Source organism: Sipha flava, unplaced genomic scaffold, assembly GCF_003268045.1.
Source record: "Sipha flava isolate LNK unplaced genomic scaffold, YSA_version1 88_pilon_pilon, whole genome shotgun sequence".
In the NCBI taxonomy this organism is placed as follows: domain Eukaryota; kingdom Metazoa; phylum Arthropoda; class Insecta; order Hemiptera; family Aphididae; genus Sipha; species Sipha flava.
The window spans coordinates 1,846,832-1,848,883 of record NW_020273630.1 but is presented as its reverse complement, the minus strand read 5'-3'; the positions used below and the strand labels follow the sequence as shown (position 1 = coordinate 1,848,883).

Genomic DNA, 2,052 nt, shown 5'->3' with positions numbered 1-2,052 from the left:
ATTAATTAAAACATATTTAGAATCATAAAACATAATATTCTACGCAAAATAATTAGAACAAATATTTCGGGTCCTGGTCAAGGTATATTTTTTTTAAACAAATAAAAATGTATGAATATATTATTTGGATATAGTTTTTTTTTGTAGTCATCTTAGTAGGATTTATTGATGGTTGATATGATATAATTAAAAAAAAAGTGGTAATTTTTCATAGATTTTAATTAATGATGGGTCAAACTGTTTGAATCTCAAACCGAACCCTTGATGTTTGGTTCGGTTTGAAATTCGAACTCAGCATGAAAAAAAAATCAAACCGAACTATCAAGCATCTTTTACTGTTCGAAAATCGAAATTGAAAATATTTATCGAACCAGACTTATTGGCCACAATAGTTCCAAAACCAAATATTTGTACAATTCTTCAAAAGTTATTTTTGAAAAATAAAAATTAATAATGATTGTTTAGAAATAATTAGACTATTGGCGATAGAAAGTAATAATCTGTAAAGAGCGCGTTATGCATTATTTATAATAATAATAATAATGTTATTTTTCCAGTCGCATGTTACACATCCACCCTCCGCCGACCAAAACATTAATAAGTTGTTTATCGCCAATAGAGGTAGTGTATCTAGAGGTGTTCCCATTAATTTTTTTAAGAGTTTATTGTATAATTACAGAGGTGATCAAACCGCGACCATACTATAACCTTTTTTTTTTTTTACATTTTGGCTCTTCCATATTACTTAATATATTTTCTAGCTCGCGAGTCTCTTCTCGCTTCTCGCTAGTCACCCCTGGTATACTATACACGTATCATCAAATTTTAAACCAGATTTTTTATATATCTTCTTTATATTACGTATATTATTTCGTCAATCTTTACAAATATTAAAAAGGTTAAGAAAATACATTGGTAAAAAAACATTTTCTGCAACTTATTTTCATCGTTTGATTCTTGTCGTTCCTTACCTCGTGGAGCTGAAACTGCTGAACGGTGATCTTTCAACCAAATCTTCACATAAGGTCGTGGATTGAAATCTGCAACTGAAGGGCCATTAGTAGAGATGAACATCAAATCTCAAAACACATTTTTGATGTTTAAACTAGTCCTCAAATCAGTTATTGTCAAGTTCATATCTGAAAATCCTCGTTCGCAATCAGCTGTTGAAGTCGGGAGTATAGTTAACGCCTTCATGAAACTTGATGAAGCATTTCTCAAACGGAAGTCAACTACACTTTCAAATTTGGATAAACCTAATTTCCGTGATACTATTTTAACTTCATCTTCTTCCTTGGCATCATTAGTTGCTGTTTTGAACACTTCATCAAACACCTAAAAAACATTTAATTTAAATGCCATTTATGCTGTTTAAATAATTGTAAAATTTAAATTTAATATTATTATAATTTGCAATTTTCATTACTTGAAGATCTTCTAGCATTGTGCTATCTTTTGAGTCATCAAATAAGCGATGCCGCATTCTGTCAACTAAATTCTGCAAAAATTGTAGCCTGTTGATTCCTCCTGATTTTTTTATTATAATATTGACATCTTTATGAATCCCTTTCCGAATAGCTTCTATAATTTCCTTTTCTTTTTTTCCAGGTTCAGCTTTCAGACTTTCTAAAATTCTAATGGTTCTATTTATCTCCGATTGGGCACGCATTAAGGTTGTTTTTCTGGACTGTATATGCAAGGTTCGATTCAGTTCGAGTTCGAAAAAATAATTTAAAGTTCGGTTCAAGTTTGGATCGATTTAAAAAAAAAAGGGTTTGACCCATTACTAATTTTAATACAAAATTATGAGCGAACATTTTGTTATGCGAAAATTGAAACTCTTCTGATGTAATAAAATTATTAACTTTAATAAAAATAAATAAAATGCCTTGAACTAACATTTTACTTAATTATATAATATGGTTACATTTCCAAAAAAAACATAAGTTGTAATACAATATATTATATATTATATAATATTATATTGTTATAGTACCTTATTATAATACGTATTTAGTTTAATTTATTTTAATAACATCTGAAATAATATAA

The 2,052-nt window shown here is 28.4% G+C and overlaps 1 pseudogene; it reads right to left on the bottom strand.

Moving 5' to 3' along the window:
* Nucleotides 1-471: 471 nt before the first annotated feature.
* LOC112693538 lies at nt 472-1,826 on the bottom strand (annotated as a pseudogene).
* Nucleotides 1,827-2,052: the final 226 nt, after the last annotated feature.